This window comes from Ammodytes marinus, assembly GCF_949987685.1.
Source record: "Ammodytes marinus genome assembly, chromosome: 15".
Taxonomy (NCBI): Eukaryota; Metazoa; Chordata; class Actinopteri; order Uranoscopiformes; family Ammodytidae; genus Ammodytes; species Ammodytes marinus.
The window spans coordinates 27,607,399-27,626,501 of record NC_137219.1 but is presented as its reverse complement, the minus strand read 5'-3'; positions in this window follow the sequence as shown (position 1 = coordinate 27,626,501).

The window sequence follows — 19,103 nt, the reverse complement described above, 5'->3', positions numbered from 1 at the left end:
GAACGCTACAAACCGGCACCCGTCTCACTGCCGGTGCACCCGCAGAGCAACAGATGGGTGAATGTTTATTCGCCTACAATGGCGGAGCAGGTAAAAATCCTTCCCAATGTCTGTTTTGATGGTTTTTATCATGTTTTATCACACTTATGTATCTGAAATTATGCTAGATAACTCGCTGCTTGAAGACCGCAGTGCATTAATGTGGTGACGTAGGGACGAGGGAGGGGACTGCTAACTGCAGTAACTGACAGGAGGTTAGCTAAACTGACCATTCCGCTTACAGCACCTTTAACAATAAAATACAAGAATCACTAGTGACCTGTCTAATGTGGCCATCTTTGTCACGGTACAGTGTGTAAAGCTGATACGTTTTTCCATTCTGAGCAGTATTATCTTCATCCTCATCAAAGTGCAGGCCCTTCTCAATGTGGCAGTGATGCTTGTCTTTCCTCAGATCATCTTCATTCAAGGCCTGCAAAGGAGAAAGAGTTACTTATTATATTGAGTCATTTTCTGTATTGTTCATTAGTCTGTATACTCATAAACACACAATAGTTAGCCTGGTGAGACCAGCCTGATCTTGCGGAATCTTCACGTTAGTTTTTTTTTTTTTTTTAAGATATTTTTTGGCATTTTTATGCTTTATTGATAGTGTAGAGACAGAGTTGAAATGGGGCAGAGAGGGGAGTGACATGCAGAGAGCGACCGCGGGCTGGAATCGAATCCGGGTCCGCTGCTGGCCGAGGCCAATGGGGGCGACGCCCTACCAACTGAGCTAAGGGCACCCCTACGTTAGTTTTCTCTCCCACAGATCAGTCTGGACTTTCCGGGTTCTTCTCCAATCTCCACGGGGAAGAACCCGGACCTGTCTGTTGGAAGGCAGCCCCTGATTGGTTTATTCAGTCATCAATCTAGCCTCCAGTAAGACCCGACCCTCCTAACTTCCTGTTTGTCAGTGGAAGGCAGCCCTTGTGCCACTTGTGAGATATGGGCTGTGTTTGGAAAGCCATACTAACGTCCTAGTCATACTCATTTTCACTTCAATTTGAGTATGTGGCGGTTTGGGTATGCAAGTTTGGGTATGCGAGAATTTCCCGGATGAGTACTAACTTCCAGGAAGATTTTGGGTATGGATCGATTGGATGCTTTTCCTACTCAACCGCCCCACAAAGCATTGCCTCTTTTCAAACAACAAGGAAGGTTTTTTTTTTATTCTTTATTTACAATTCTGCATTTCCTGCACAACACAGGACTGTATGTAATAATCTAGTTCTATATCTAACCTGTGGAGGGCCGAAAGATGCTAAACAGCGTCTAAACGGCCGGAATCTTATAAGAAGAAGAAGAAATTCTTTATTGCTTGAGTACAGTATACTTCAGTGTGACTGTTTCGACGCACCTCGCATACACAATCGATCTTTAAGTAGACAGTATGTAGTATATACAGTACATGTTGAGTATGTAGGAGGGAGAACGTTAGTATGGCTTTCCGAACACAGAGCTAGATTGAATAAAGTGATGAAGGCACAAACATTATGTCTGAACGCAGGCCCTGATTGGCCCCGTGCATTTTTTGACCAGGCTGTCCCCATGGAGACAGTCCAGACTTACAGGAGAGGAACAAATGTCAAGCTTGCAAGATCAGGCTGATTTCACCAGGCTATCAAATAGTGACCATTTATTGAATATGACACATTCAGTGGACAGGGCTCATTTCTATTATACTTTCTTCGTAGGAAAATGTGATCCCTGGAACACTGTTTGAAGTGAGAAAGTTTCCTGAAAAGTTACTGTTTCACTATTGTTGTTTACAGCAGCAGGGCCCAAAGTGTTGCTCACAAACATATTCCTGTCTTACGTTTGGTTCCAGGTTCCTCAAGATAATTTTGTCTTGATTTATGATGATATAATTACTCGATTCTAAGAATTACATGGAGTGAAAATATGTTTTGTAAAGTAACTGCGTGCTCTTCAAATGTATACAAATCCCCCTCCCCTGAAACTTCTTAAAACACTTCAAACAACCCAGAATATGTCTGTGTTGTTGAGCTACCTGGAGCATGACTCTCCTCCCTCTCTTGTGGTGTCTGTGAGGGCTGTTCCTGGCCTGGGTCTGGGGGTGAGGATCCGCCTTGACAGCAGTCCCAATCTGCATCTTTTCACTGCTGGTGCTCTCCCCTATGGGATAACTGCAGGCCTGCTCAGGACACACACACACACACACACACACACACACACAAGAGGCACAACGTGGAACTCAGTTCAGAATTCAAAATGAAAACTGCAGTCAATGAAACAATGATGGCAAATGCTAGGATCATGTATACATTTTTGGAATCTTAACGATTTGATGTGACATGACTTACCCTGCCGTATGGTAAGAAGCTCTCTAAATAGCTCATCCTATTTACCTCCCCATGCATGTCCTTACTTTGTCTGCTAGAATGTCCTCTCTGGTGGCCGACTGGGTCCTGCGCTCAGCTCTCACTTTTGCTCTCCGTTTTCTTATGGTTTTTCCTCGCAAGAAGCAATGTATCTAAAGCCAGGGTTAGAGTGTTAGAGTCAAATACAATTCATATTGATAGACATCTAATGTGGGATGTTTTGATTTAAAGTATCTATCTTAAACAAGAATATGAGCAATGAATGAATAATCAAAAGCAGCTCCGGGGTATGATGCGGATACCAACCTGAGGAGCTCTGGCCAGGAGAAGAGCCACCTCTTTGTGGTTGTTATCTCTGGCCTTGTCCAGGGCGGTTTTACCTGCCTTTAAGTCAACACATGGATTTAGCTTGACTAAAGAGTAGGACCACTCAGTCTGTTAAAAACAGTTGAATACGTTTTCAAGGTTTAGGTGATGTCATCAGGGTTATCTCAGCTTGGGTTGTGTTGGAATGATGTAAGTAGGGATTTAGGAAGTAGGGGGGGATTTGATGAAAGACACAATCAAACTGCAGTATGGGAAATGTAGGATCCAGTGCTTTTGTATATATTCACCGAAACTACTAAATCACATCAAAGCAGGTTTTAAAGGTCTTAGTCAACATTGAATTGAATTCTGAGAGATCTGCATGGAATAAATAACGGTGGTGATGGTGTTCATATCATTCATTTTTAGGTGTCATTAAATGTGCCATTATCTCATCGAGCAACACATGAATCTACACATTCTATAGCTGCAATGAGCACCACTCGTTACTGCATCTAGACATAAGGCCATGGTGGTGAGCGTTGATGGGACTTACATTGTTTCTGATGTTGCCGTCAGTCCCTGCCTGCAGTAGCAGCTGAACTGTCTTCTTATGGTTGAGAGCAGCAGCCACATGGAGAGCTGTGTCCCCTCCCTACAGGCACAGTGCACACATACTATATATGCATGGCTCTTTAATAATAAGAATAATTGATAGGTTTTATATAGCGCTTTTTTGGAGGTCACTCAAAGATGCTTTACATCACATAGAATATACATAAAGAAAAGAAAAAACAGGAAAACAAGATAAAAAAACTAATTCAAAATGAGGTTTGAAATAGAGTCTTTGTTTGCTGGTTTGCAGCTCCTCTTGTGGTAACACTTTCATTTCACTGGTCCATCATTATATAAAAACGTTAAAGGAACGGGTGTTTTTATGTCATCTTCTACTTTATAAGTCTACTACAGTATTTGAGACTGAGATATTTGCCTTCTCGCTGCTGTACACACTCTACCTGGTTTGTCTCTGACACGGAGCACAGAGAAGTCAGCAGGATTTCCACCAGGGCCACGTTGTTGTAGCGAGCAGCCACATGCAGACAGGTGTCCCCCACCTGGAACCAAACACACACTCCTGTCATAGTGTCTGCCTCTGTTCCACGCCTGCCATCCTCATGCTGTCCACCAGAGGCCCTCAGACATTCTCTCCTTTCCATATGTTTAAGTTTGCTTCATTTGATACTTGCTAATGTCCCTGTTGACTCTTCTGAGCTTCTTTAAACCTGCCTGCTAGCATGTATATGCAATCAAATCTGCCTATTGGCTCCTCCGCCTACTGCCTCAGCTTCAAACTCTAACCACCTATTTGCCCTGAGTTCCAAATCGCATACTCCTTTCTTTTGACTGTACTGCAGCTGCCCTTAAAACATAGTATACTTTTGTTCTAACATGCTTAGTGATCGGTCACATCCCTGGTGGTTCTCTCTCAGTGTCTCAGTTGATAGGACATATCTCACACTGCACAGAGGATTGTGGGTCACAACAGACAACATAATTCTGGATTACATACTGCAAAATACAACAAATTGTAGTAGGACTTCTGGGTATCTTCCGGCATACTGCATTTAACATCATGCATTGAGACATTTTAAATTATTTTCTGACATGCTATAAGTACAGCATGGAATAATTGTATTGGAACTCAGGGTCAAAAACAGACAACCCAGTCTTGTACCCACATTCTGTTCCTATGAAGCCAAGCTGTATTAAGACGTGCAGAATGTGGCACTGTATTGTCTTGCTTAAATAAGAAGGGACGTCCCTGAAATAGACATTGTCTGGAAGGCAGCATGTTGACAGAGAAGTCAGCAGGATTTTCACAGTACATACCTGTCTCCTATTGAAAGAATGTGCTGCATATCATAATGGAGACCCCGGAATGTTGAGCATTTGAAGTTGTATTTCAAGGGTTTTCTTTACACATCAGGGATTTGTAAATTGCATTGTGAAACTATTCCTTTACTGTTGGACAGTGGTAATATAGATCAATGGTGTCATGGTGGGAGAGTCTACTTTAAATCATCCCTGCGTTCCAAATCGCATACTTTTCTTCGTACTATACATACTATACATATGCTGGTTTGCATACTGCAAAATGCAATTGGATGTATTAGGGCATCCATGTATTGTTGGCATACTGCATTTGACATGCATGTATTAGGACATTCTAAATATTTTTGTTGCATACTAAACAGTATGGAAGTACGGGGATTGGAATGCAGGGCGGTTGTTTATTCTCTGAGGAGAGCGCAGTGCATTGTGGGACAGTGGAGGACTCACATTGTTCTGTGTGTTGGATGTGGCTCCTCCCAGGAGCAGCAGGCGAGCGGCCGCAGCGTGTGCATTCTGACAGGCCAGGTGGAGGGCAGTGTTTCCTGCCTGAATCACAATACTACACTTACTACATAGTCATGGGTCAAACCACCTCTTCTTTGGGGGGGGGGTGTCCCAATACTGAGAAAACACCAATCTGCACCCCCCCCCCCCCAATCTACAGTAGAAAATGCATTCTCCTTTAACTATCCCATCTCAGAATTGTGAAAAGGCTCGTTTTTTGACCCCCCACCCCCCCCCCCCCCCCACAGAAATTTGCTATGAACCAGACTCGTTGTTGTACCCCATTATGTATTTTCTAGAGGTTTTTACTGATACAGATTTCGCGGTAATTAAATATGTAGTCAATAAAAATAGATAATTTCATTGGTAAAACAGTCCTTTGCAGCTACAGTATACCTTAGATTGATCGTTAATTGTAGTGCCTATATATTACAGTAAATTATTGAATTTACAGTCACCTCTATGTCAAAGCATACTCATATTTTTTTGATTCCCTGCACAGAAGTCATATGCTGAGTGGATACAAATCTAAACATTAATATGTCCTCTCCGGCCCAAATATGGACATTGCAATACAATATTATACGAAAGGTCTGGAGTAATTAAACAAATTGTAAGTATGTATGGGGCAGCAGTGGCGAAGTGGGTAGGGAGGCCGTCTCTGGAGTGCAGGGTCGGAGGTTGGGTCCCCAGCCAAACTGTCACATGTCGAAGTGTCCCTGGGCAAGACACTGAACCCCAAATCGCCCTCGATGGTTCAGAGAGCGCCTTGCATGGCAGCTACTGCCATCGGTGTATGAGTGTGTGTATGAATGGGTGAATGTGGTAAGAAATGTAAAACGCTTTCGGGATTAAGAAAATCGGCTAAAAAGCGCTATATATAAGTCAAGTCCATTTACCATTTATGTATGTTGTTGAAATGAAAGTATAACCTGTTTTTTTTAACCTTTATTTATACAGGTAAATCCCATTGAGACCGAATACTCTTTTGCAAGGGAGACCTATTTTCCTTTCCCACGTTACCATTCACACACATACACCGATAGCAGACTAACTATTGACATTCACACAAGGCAAGGTGGGTTAAGTGTCTTGCCCAAGGACACAACAACTATGACACAGGTGGCAGGGCGGGGATCGAACCTCCAACCCTTTGATCATCGGCCAACCCGCTCAACCAACACAGTCACCGCTCGTGTATGGTCCTACCTTGTTCCTGATGTTGACATCAGACGTGGCCTTGACCAGCAGTTTGACACAGTGAGAGAAGCCGTGCCAGGACACCTCATGCAGCGCTGTGTTGCCCTCCTGAAGACACACATTGGACACAGTGTTACCACAAACTCTTACCATTTTGGCAAAAACCTCACCAATTGAGAATACACAAATGATTATTTGTTTTCTTTGATGTTTTCTAAGATGCTATTTATTTTAATACTGCAGTATAAATGAATTAAAGCTGGGGTATATGATTTCTGATTGGTCAAAGTGAACATGAGCGGTACACTTTGACCAATCAGAGCAAGGCTCAGATTCTAAAATAAATAAATAAAACGATTCTCTGTTCTTATTGGCTGTTGGGACTGTCCATTCACTTTGGCATCGACGGTGTTGGTGTAGAGCGTGTCAGGGAGGGACCATAGGGGAGGGACCAAAGAGAACAAGTGGAGCGTTGAGGTATTTGGATTCAAATCTCTATCCCAACTGCTATTTTCTCCCCAAATCATATACCCCAGCTTTAAAGTTAGTAAGTAAGGATATTAGTATAATGCTCTTTTTAAATCTTTTTTCGGTAACACTTTACAAGAAGGGTACATTCATTAACTGTTACTTAATGCTAAGTTAATGCTATAAATGATTAGTTAATGTGTAGTTCAGGGGTGCCCACAAGTTTTCAGCTTGTGAGCTACTTTTATAATGACCAAGTCAAGAAGATCTACCTACTATAAAAATGCAAAACATATTAGGCCCTGGGGCTGAGAGGTTTCGTGGGCCCCTGAGAGTCCGTCTTACAACACAAAACGTGTAATATTTATTTTGATTAATAAACAAATCATATTAAGGTAATACTCAGGGCCTTTTAGTGGGGTCCGGGGGCATGCCCCCCCGGAAGAAAAATTTGAAACTACTATTTTCTGGAATAATGTGGGGACACAGAATTACCAAAAACCAGAAAGAAAAAATGTACAGTTTTAAAAAACCTCTCTGTGAAGTCTTTTTTTTTTTTTTTTAATACATGCGTACGTACGTGCTATACTCACTATAGGCCCCTGATCTTCGTAGCCACGAACAATGTAATTTAAAAAATATCAAAAATGTACTGGTGCCAGATCTCTGTATGCCCCCCCCCCCCCCACACCTACTAAGGTTAGGGGCCTGTAATGAGCCAGTCAATTGTTTATTTTTTTAAATAAAGTTGTTCGGGGTCTTCAAAGATAAGGAGCCTATATTGAGCCAGTAATTTTTTTTTTTTTTTTTAAGAATGCCTTCGCGATCTACCCACAATGCCTTCGACCGGTCGTCGATCGCGATCGATGTAATGGGCACCCTTGGTGTAGTTTATGCTTATTAGGCATTAACTAACTGTAAATGATTAGTTATTAACTGTAGGTTAATGCTCGGTTTATCATTTACCATCCTTAGTTAACTAATGCAGTTAGGCATTAACTAAGCATTGCAGTTACTAAATGACATTATTTTAGCAGTTAACAGTTAGTTAATGCTTAGATGATGCGTATTGAGCATTCACTAAGTATTACTATAATTTAATTAATGTACACTTATTGTAAAGTGTTACCCTTTTTTCCTTAACTCTATGTTATTTATCATACTGAGTTGTAAAGTGTTACCCTTTTTTTCTTAACTCTGTTATTTATCATACTGAGTTATTGTATGATTCCGATGTGTTATATTGGGTTTATGATACCTTTTAATATAGCCTACCTTTCAATTGTCATCCTACTACAGGTACCAATTAGCTGTCACAGCTAACCCCTGGCATATACCTTGGTTGTAATATTGAGGTTGATAAATGTGCGTTGTGCCATATAAAATGTGTTTTTTTTTCTTCTCCTGTGTGAAAGAGGTGTGGCATGTAATGTGTGTCCTGTGCTCACTCACTCTGTCCTGCAGGTCCACAGCACATCCGCCCTGGATGAGAGCAGCCAGGGCCTCACTGTGGCCCACCATGGCAGCTCTGTGCAGGGCCGTGTGGTGACCACGGGCCGGGGACTGCTCACTCATCCCTTCTTACTCATGCATGAAGGCCTACGGACTCTATACAGCATACAGTTGATGGAGAAAGAATTCAGAGGCCTTCACTTGTTGCACACATTAGGCCAAATCCACTAAGGATAGATTGCACACTACGTGTAGTGGTTAAATAATCACTGTCTAATAAAAGCAAAAATGCCATAAAAATAATCTTTAAGAAAAAGAAATAGTATCCACAATCTGCACAGTTTTAGCACCATACACAGAAAATGATTTGCACCTTTAGCCGGCGCTAACACGCCCACACAGTTTGGCAGCTGAAGGTTAATTGCCCTTAGTTTGTGTTTGACTGAGTTAGCAGGGGCCTATTTCAGGTAGCTGGTTTTACATACTCTGGGTTTAACCCTGCGCTCTGAGTTGGTAAACTCAGAGCGCAGGGTTGATAAGCAACTCTGGGTTTTCGGTTTCAGAACAGTGGATCAGCGTTGGGTTTATCAACTCTGAGCGTGTTCACTCTGGGTGGAGCGTGTGCATAAAAGCCATCGTCAATGGATCGCTGATAACATGATTCACCATGGAAACAGAAGAAACAAATGATTGATCCTCCCACTTCTCCACTTCTCAAAAAAGAAAAAAAGAAATCTCCGCTCCTCCCACTAGAGTTAGAAATATTAACGAATGAGCTTATGGTAGTCTATGGAGAAGAATTAACGGGATATTGTCTCATAACTCTGATCTAATCTCCTCGGCAATTCAGAAAAAAACAGAGCAAACATTTTTTGTCATTTCGCTTCCGTATGAGAAGCCATAGTCTATTTTAAAAAGTTACGCATATCAGCTGTAAAGTAATAAAGCTGGCGCGGCACAGCATTGCTTACAGTGCCTAAAGCCCACTGTGCAGTAAACAGAACAGACTGTCGCTTCTTTTAAATGGGGAGTGAAATACATTAACGTCAAGACACATAGGTGACAGTTTCCATTGAAGAGCCTGATTGATTTATTACCAGATCCATTTTCCTCAAGTGATCACAGTTTAAATTATTATATCATTTTTATATTCATATTAGGCTATTTAACGAGGCTTGTCTGTGACTTTAGGATCGCACAAGTGAACTACAACGATCGCGTGCAGCCGCAGCGTTACATGAATCCACCTGACATAAATCTGTTCAGTGGCACAGACGTTAAAAAACATACAATAGGCTACAAATAGGTATATTAATCTGAATGTAGAGCATGTCACGATGTGTAAGGTGACCGCCTATATGAACGGACCGAGGGCTGAGAACAAGGCTACTGATCAGATAAATGATTGGTCAAACGTAAAATCATCAGGAAATGATAAAAACATCCCGATGGAGATTTCTATAGAGTGATTTTGCTTCTAACTGTACAGGGACGCGTGTGACAGTGACACTCTTTCTTCAGTCGGAGCTTCAGCGTAAAGTGAAAACAAACTCAGAGTAGGTCTAACCACCTCCCGAGCAGGTTAGACCCATGGCGTATGTTGCCGCAGTAACTGACTCTCGGTTGCGCTGAACCTGCTACCTGAAACGGAAAACCCAGAGTTTCCACCAACTCAGAGCGAACAAACTCTGGGTTGCCTCAAAACCAGCTACCTGAAACAGGCCCCTGATCTGGTCCCAGTGTTTGTTGCTTCACTAGGACGATCAGCCAGGAGGTCGGCTGTTACACACTGATCAGATAGAAGTTCACAACCCAATCCCCCTGCCTGTAGATTTCACCTATAATATCCCTCAATATCAATTCAATATCATTCAAAGATCACAAGCATTGTACACTCTAAAAAGAAAATAGTTGAACCAACTTAATTGAATTAGGGCAACCGGTAACACACAATTGAATTAAGTTTATTGAAATAAAGAATGTAAGTTACACTTACACAATTGTTTCAAGTCAGATCAACTTAATAGTTTGTTTGTTTTCAAATCAAAAGTTTGCATTAATCCAACTTATAATTAAGGGACGACAACTTAAAATTTCAGTGTTTTCTGAATTAATTTCTTGTTTAATCCTAAAGTAAAATATTGCTTCTGTAGAACCTAAAAGAAAATAGTTGCACCAACTTAATTGAATTAAGGCAACCTTGACTAAATGTTTGTTATGTTGCTGTTTGCACCGTGAGCGAAGGGGATGTTATATTTCATTGGGCAGATGTGTTTCAACCCTATATAAGTTTACTATGTCCCCTATTTGTTAAAATTCTAAACATAGACAGCAGCTTCTGTTTGTTACTTCAACACACTTGTTACAATATATCAAGTTCAATGGAATGATTAATTTCTTTTGTAATTTGTCTCCGTTCTGTTATAACCAACAAAATCACAGTTAGTTCACAAAGAGATATTTTATTAAAACAAAATGCATAGTGACGTAATGGAATGAAACATCCCCTTCACTGAGGGTGCAAATAGCAACATAACAAAGGTTTAGACCAGTATACGTCATTGTGGGAAAGGGGGCGTTAGACAGGAAAACCTAATTGAATCGCTTTAATTTGCATAAGAAAATCAAGTCAATGTCAGGTCAATGTAGTAAAGTACAATTTCAATTTGATGTAATCCACAAAAGTACATTGCCATCACTAAAGCAGAAAACTGAGTCAGACTTATTCAAAAAAGTGCGTTACTTCAACTTTTCAAAAATATACTTTTTAGAGTGTAGTTATATTCAGGCCTATCTATTCTTATTGTATTTTGATGTATTATTATACGATGCTTTGGCAATATTGTTTTAATATATTCACAATAATAATTTAATTGATTGACAGAGACAACCAGATTCCCTTATTTAATACACAGGTCTCAATGGCATTAAATAGCAACACTGTAACTGTCAATTAGTGCTGGTCTTTGTGAAAGAGTATTTGCAACTAGGCTTATTTGCATAGGAAGGGGGCAATCTTGCGCTGAATTTTTGAATATTCCCTAATTCACACAGATGCAAATGGAACAGTTTGACTGTCTGCTTGTCAGCGCAGTTTGCTTGCATTTTTGTGTCCTTTGCGTGTGCCTTGTGAATTGGACAACGCTATCTTTTTCTCTCATTTGCAGAGGTTTAGCGGCCACAAAAGCAGAGCAGTCCATTTGTAGATTTGGCCCTTTGTGTTTTAGATTTCATTTTAAATGATGAAATTGCCATTTGGCTATCAATAACCCACACTGACAAAGTGAAAGTGAACTGAAAGTGGCCCAGTTAAATGCAGAGTTGTGATGGTGTGTAGGTGATAATTCTTCATTGTGTTTGATGGGAACGTGAATGATAAAACTTACACCCAGTGTGTTAGCATATTATTTTAAGATTCATATTCCTAAACAAAAATGTAAACCATAAATGTCAGTCAGGTATTGTTCATCTCAATGGCAACACGCTAACATGTTGTCAGCTGACCTGAATTCTCCTGGTCACTGTCCTGCTCCTCCAATGGTAAGCATCTGACCTTAATGACAAAAGGATTTCATGTGAATGCTGCTGCACTATCTGATCGGGTGGTGGGATTATGCTCTATGTCAATGGTCAACCTTTAATCTTTGTTGGTGATTATAAACAGTCTTCAACCCAAAGCATGGACAGCACATACAACACCCAAATCATCAGTCATTCATTCTTTACTAATCCAACATGTATTTAACAGACATCTTCTGTATCAATCTGGTCTGTCTATTTTTTATTTATACTGTCTACACTTTGTATGTTGTATGACGTTTCCTTGTGTGTTTGAGTGAGTGTTTAAAGGGATAGTTCAGTATTTCTGATATGGGGTTTTGGGGTACAATGCTGACATGATCTGCTAGAGCGGCGTCTCCCCCAAACTCCTTATAGTGACTGCGCTGACTGCCATCTCCATAAGGTAACACACTAACTATGCATACGTCACCTAATACAACCACACTTCAAAAATACTGAACTATCCCTTTAACTCCTGGAGCTTGTTGATGCACTTTTTCCAATCCCATATGTGTCTGTGTACTGAGCATGTGCAGAGTCAGGTTGCCTTATTGGTGCAGTGTGCTCATGGTCCTTTACAATGATGTGTGATGTCTTCTTGGAGTCACCATCAGCTCCATCAGATCAGAATTGACCCTTCACCAACACTTTAATCCATGCAAGCAAGTGGTGGTGGAAAGTCACTAAGTATATTTACTTCAGTACTATTTTTTACTTTATTCTTTACTTGAGCATTTCAATTTTTCTGCAACCATACTTTAACTCATCAGGTACAGTACATACTGCTTTTAACTGCACTAAATGTATGCCACTGCACGCAAGAGTGACTAGTAACCTTGCAGAACAAGATTTTACAAAGATCCTACTGCTAAGAAAAAAACCTGGACCTTACCTTCTTGTGATGGGTCACAGGAGACATTTCACTGCACAATCACTACTTTAACTTTGATACTTGAGGTGCTTTTTGCCAATAATTCATCTGTACTTGTGCTGTATTATGAGAGAAAAAAGTGATTTAAACTCATATTTAAATATGTTTTACTTTTGTGGTACAATTTTCTTGTACCATACAACGTTGATGTAGCTGTGGTTGGCTGTGACACTAGACTGAGGTTAGTGAGGTTGTAGTTTGGCTTTTGTATTGGACATGTTTTGTGCTTCAACTAACTTATGAGCCTTTCAATATTTGCACAAGACCACGATACTTCTCTTCCATTAACCAACTGTGCTCTGAGTGCCTCAATAGAAGCATAACACGTTGAAAAAATGCTTTACAAGCAGATACTGTAGGAGAACCAATTACATTACAGTCAATGTGTTGTTGGTATGTTTACAGTGGTCCATTTATATTTTTTTATGAATGATTCCAAATGCTTTTTTACATTGATCAAAAAAGTAATTCATGCAGAATTATGATTCTTTCAGAACTGCAACCCCAATTCCGAAAAAGTTGGGACATTATGTAAAACATATATAAAACAGAATGTGATCATTTGTCAATCCTTTTTCACATTCAATTAAGTTGAAAACAATACAAAGGCAATATATTTTATGTATTATATATATACCCTATCTATTTCATTGTTTTTTGTAAATACATGCTTATTATGAATTTGATTACAGCAACAGATTTCAAAAAAGTTGGGACAGGAGCATAAAAAGATTAGGAAAGCTGTAGAATGTTAAAAAATACCTGTTTGGACATTACTGACATAAACATGTTAACTGGTAACAGGTGATATTATCATGAATGGATATAAAGGGTCATCCCGTAAAGATTCAGTCTCCACAAGCAATAATGGGGTGAGGCTCACCACTTTGTGAAGAACTGCAGAGGAAAACAGTCTAACAGTTTAAAAACAACATTACTGCAAAGAATTTAAGGATTTCATCATCTACAATCCATAATATAATTAAAATATTTAGAGAATCCAGAGTAAGGGGCAAGGTCCAACATTAAATTGTAATGCCCATGACCTCAGGTGGCACTGCATTAAAAACTGACATGATTTTATAAAGGGTATCACTACATGGGCCATGGAACACTTCAGAAAACCATTGTCTGTAAACACAGTTCATCACTACATCCACAAATGCAAGATAAGACTCTACCATGCAAAGTGAAAGACATATATCAACAACATCCACACATGCTGCAGACTTCTCTGGGCCTGGGCTCATCTGAGACGGACTGATGCAAAGTGGAACAGTGTGCTGTGGTCTGATGAGTCTACATTTCAAATAGTTTTTGTAAATCATGGATGTTGTGTCCTCCGGGCTCCAGAGGAAAAGGACCATCCAGATTGTTACCAATACAAAGTTGAAAAGCCAGCGTTTGTGATGGTATGGGGGTGGGTTAGTGCCTATGGCATGGGTAACACATCTATGAAGGCACCATTAATGCTGAAAGGTACATACAGGTTTTGGAGCAACATGCTGCCATCCAGACAACGTCTATTTCAGGGACGTCCCTTCTTATTTAAGCAAGACTATACCGAGACACATTCTGCACGTCTTAATACAGCTTGGCTTTGTAGGAACATAGTGTGGGTACTAGACTGGCCTGTCTGCAGTCCATACCTGTCTCCTATTGAAATTAAGTGGTGCATTATGAAGCACAACATATCACAATGGAGACCCAGGAATGTTGAGCATCTGAAGTTGTATTTCAAGCAAGAATGGGAAATGATTTTGCTCAAAATGTCAACAAATAATGTCCTCAGTTCCCAAACGCTTACTCAGTGTTGTTAAAATAAAGGGTGATGTAACACAGCGGTAAACATGCCCCTGTCCCAACTGTTTTGGAACGTGTTTCAGGCACCAAAGTTAAAATGTGTTTCTATATACAAAAAAACAATAAGGTTTATGAGTTTAAACAGATACATAGGATGTGTTTGTACTGTTTAATATTGAATACATGTTGAAAAGGATTAGGAAATTATCCTTTTATTCACATCTTTCACAACGTCCTAACTTTCCCGGAAATGAGGGTTGTATTTACTGTTGCACACTAGTTGTAAATAAAGTGTCAAATGTTTCCAGGTTGACTCATTCTTAAGGTTTGAAGTGCCATTGTCAATTAGTAGTGTAAGAATAGTGTAAATGTGGTACCGTATTATCAAACAAAACATCTACAATAAAAAAATATAGCTTATATACTGTACATCATACATATGTAGACAATGTTTGCTTTTGTCAAAAAATGTCTATTCAATTCTAGGTTCTTCTAGGAAAAGAAGTGCATTGTCCAGTTGCGTATATTTTTACCTTATCCTGCATTGAGCCTGCAGACTTCTGTTCAACTCCCCGTCGTAGCAAAAAGACGCATCCATGCAAAATCCAAAACAAGCCCTTTCCAGTGAGCGGGGCAGCAGCTGTGTTGTGGTGTGTAAGAGGATGACAGTGATGTAACAGCAGGCTCACAACTCTGTGTGTGAACCATAGGAGGCCATCTGCTGTAGTGTATTACAGAGGAGAGAGAGAGAGAGAGAGAGAGAGAGTAAAAGAGAGGGAGAGAGTAAGACAGAGGGTGAGAGAGAGATAAAGAGAGGGTGAGAGAGGGAGAGAGAGATAGACCTTCCAACTGCATGTGCACACTGTCATGAAAAAAGCTTGTCTTGTGTATAGGGTGCTTCGAATATCCCTTACACACACACATACACAGATTCACATGCTGTAGCTTGGACCTTTTTACACACACACACACACACACACACACACACACACACAGATACACACGCTGTAGTAGCGTGGGCCTTTACACAAAAACACACACACACACACACACAGACGCACACACTGTATTAGCAAGAGCCTGCATGTCTTTGATGATTCTGTCTAAAATGCATTATATGTGGATTAGGATCAGGACCGTGCAGATGAAATCTCTGGCTTAACCCCAGCTGCATGTTGTCATTGTAAACTTAGCTTTTATTGCACACGTTAACAGAACAGGATAGAGAAGAAGATAAAAATACAATGAAACTATTCAAACTGCGAGCAGTGATGACCGGGCCCTCGCACTCTCGTGCTGGACGCCGCCCCGGCCGGCCGGTGAGAGAACGTGCCGCAGCGCTCCTCTTCGGAGCACGCGGCGCGTTCACAGCAATACTAGTCACCGGAAGTGCAGAAGTTGCCGCGACGCGCTCGATACGGACGCGAGGACGTCCTCAGGCCTGGGCTCTTACCAGGCGGGTGAAGTTTGGAGCACATGGGACAGTGCTGAGCAAAATTACAGCGACTTCCTGTTTCGTGGCGATGACGCAGAGAAAGTACGAAGGCCACACGGAGCCGATAGAAGCAGCTTCCCGTGTTATCATTGTCTCTAGACCTCCCTGAGCTGCTTGGAGGTTGATCTGATCAAAGTGTGTCGGACATGTAGCTAAATCACCAACATGCAATATTTGCTTTGCCCAGCAGGTGGCGCTCTAACTTTATATGAATATTAGTGTGTGGGCCTCCTCAGGCCTTGGGTCTCATTAACCATAACACATTTGGAGAAGATGAGACAGACCCTGCGTTCCAATACCCGTTCAACATGCCCTCGTTCACTTGCCCTCGGGGGAATCCCCGCCGCCATCTTAAAGGCCTACTTCACCGGTTTGAATATGAAGGTGTATTGAATTCTGAGATCCTATGTAGTATAAATGTGCGAAAAAAATTGAAATCGGTTCATCCTAGCCTGAGAAAAGGCAGAAAGAGTGTTTTTTTTAACCCTATATTTCTCCTTCTCGTGACATCACAGAAAGAGAAATATAGGGTTAAAAAAAACGTACTTTGTAAATATTACTGTGATGTCACAGTAAAAGACATCACAGTAATATTTACAAAGAAAGTTTTTTTGATTTCAATTTTTTTCACACATTTATACTACATAGGATCTCAGAATTCAATACACCTTCATATTCAAACCGGTGAAGTCGGCCTTTAAGTGTCGTTCCAATTGTCTGGAAACTGAAGTGAACTTCGTGATATAGACCCTCGGAGGGCTGAGTGATCAAGTTAACATCCATGGTCACTCCGAGGTGAATATCACCCACAGTGCATTGCAGTTCGTCTTCTTCTTCTTCTCCTTTTATTTTCCGGTAGACTGTATGCTTTTAGGGACATCGCGGCCACCCGCAGGACAAATATATATATATATAAATATATTCAAAACGCCTCAATTAGGCTATCCTATTTCCATACGAACAATCCAGTGAATGTATTGCAGTTTACACATTGCTGCTATAACACAGATGGCTGCCAATTAGAGGACTATTTAAAACAAATGTTTTTGGTTGAAACTAACATAAATAAGAAAATATGTCGGAGCAAACAATTTACATGTGTAAGTAACAATATCTTGATAATCTGAGTTACCGTGTCGAAATTCAATGTTTGTTATGCTATGGAAATGGCTTTCTGCAACATAGGCTACCTTAGCAGAATGTTATAATTCTGTATATTTGCATTCAGAACTACCTATGTAGACTGACGGTCCATTGCGACTACAAGGGCAAGTGGGCAAGTGGGTTCCATTTAAATCCCCCGCTCCTCCCCCGCCCAGTCTCCCTCCGCGCTCCAAGTTCCCTCCGTGCAACGTATGCTGTTACGTCATACCAAGGGCTGAGGGTAAATGAACGAGGGGAAGTGCAACTACTATTGGAATGCAGCTAGAGTATGGTGGAGTTAGGCCAACTTCCCGTTTTTTGGCGAATACTTCAAAATAAAAGACTTCCTGTTGATTTTGGGGCGTCAAGAGGCTGTTTTGTTTGTACTGGGATTGTACATTGTCATATGAAATTGTGTGGTTCTAAGTATAACACAGCCTGAGTTAAGATCAATTAAAGAGTTCATGACGTCCGTTTTTGATGTGTTTTGGCGAATGTCGCGGCGGTGCTGCAAGACGGTAGTTCCGGATAAAACGAGCTTTCGGGTATATCATCTTCCATGTCTGAGGACTTAACCTATCATATTTTTTTTTTGCACAAAAAGTTGTTATGAGTCCACTTTACTCTGCAATTCTGCAGAGTAATGTGGAGTTATGACATATTAGTGCATTTTGGTGAATATTGGCCGGCATTTCGTCATAGTTATTGATTTTGGGGCGGGGCTTCAAGAGGCTTTTTTGTGGGGCCTGCAAAGATACATTTGGGTTTTAAATTTGGTGCAGCTAGGTATAACACAGCCTGAGTTATGATGAATTAAAGTTTCATGAGGTTCGTTTTTATGATGTTTACGTCAATTTTGACCCCCAATAGCTCCCTGGTACAATGCTAATTAAATTTTTTATTTTTTTTAAAGATATTTTGGGGCATTTTTATGCTTTATTGATAGTGCAGAGAGACAGAGGTGAAATGGGGCAGAGAGGGGAGTGACATGCAGAGAACGACCGCGGGTGGGAATCGAACCCGGGTCTGCTGCTGGGCACGGCCCGGGAGGGGGACGCCTTACCAACTGAGCTAAAGGCGCCCCCTACAATGCTAATTTTTTAATCTTTTCGCAATTTAACATCGGGCAAGCGTCTTGAGTATTTGAGAGGTGGTTCGACGTCCCTGGCGTAAAAACTCTAGGACGAGTTTGTCCATCTTTGAAATGTTGTAATATTGCGATTTTAGGCACTAAATCCAAAATGGCGGACTTCCTGTTGAGTTTGGCCCAGGACATAAAATTGCAATTGCCAATTTTTTTAGATCAAATCTTGAAACCACTGATAAGTTGCAATTTTTTGCAGGTCTGATGTGCTAGTCAAGTTTTTTCAACTTTTGCATGACGCGAAGTAGGTGAAAAGTGCCAAAAATGACTAAGAACGACGACGCGTAATACAAATCCTTAGGGTTTCAATAGGGCATCGCACCAGTCGGTGTAAGATGATGATATAACGACAGCTGTGTTCCACTTCCATACTGTGTTCCTTATCAGACAGGAACATACACTGGTCACACAGACCTCAGGTAGACTTTCATTATCCCTTACATGAACTTGTCCCTCTCCTATTTTCCTATATCCCGTTAGATGGAAACTACAGATGATGGGTAACAAATGTACAGCCTCCATAATAAAGTGTATTATTATTAATAATGGATTTATATAGCACTTTATTTCCTAGGAACTCAAAGCACTTTACAGGGTTCCAGGTTCCATTCATTCGCACACAGTCATACTGGTGGTGCTAAACTACGATAGTAGCCACAGCTGGGCAGACTGACTGAAGCGTGGCCCTCCGACCACCACCTCAAACATACGGCAGTCATACACATTTTCACGTGGCAAGGTGGGTGAAGTGTCTTGCCCAAGGACACAAGTGGCAGGGCGGGAATCGAACCGCCAACCCTTGGCCAACCCGCTTTACCA